This window comes from Penaeus monodon, chromosome 21 (assembly GCF_015228065.2).
Source record: "Penaeus monodon isolate SGIC_2016 chromosome 21, NSTDA_Pmon_1, whole genome shotgun sequence".
Taxonomy (NCBI): Eukaryota; Metazoa; Arthropoda; class Malacostraca; order Decapoda; family Penaeidae; genus Penaeus; species Penaeus monodon.
The window spans coordinates 44,387,051-44,387,255 of record NC_051406.1 but is presented as its reverse complement, the minus strand read 5'-3'; positions in this window follow the sequence as shown (position 1 = coordinate 44,387,255).

Below are 205 nucleotides of genomic sequence, written 5' to 3'. Positions count from 1 at the left end.
TAGGTAAGATATACTTTAAGCCAATGTCTGTTTGAATAGCAAATGAATATACTAATTATTTGCAGTATTTCATATTTAGTTATAGGGTTTTCTTCAATAATAGCAATGGCAATGTTAATCTCTATGGTGATGACACGAAGGGATTTTCGAAATATTCCTCCTTCGTCATGAGCCTCATTTTGCAAAAGATTCCGAGAGCCAAGAC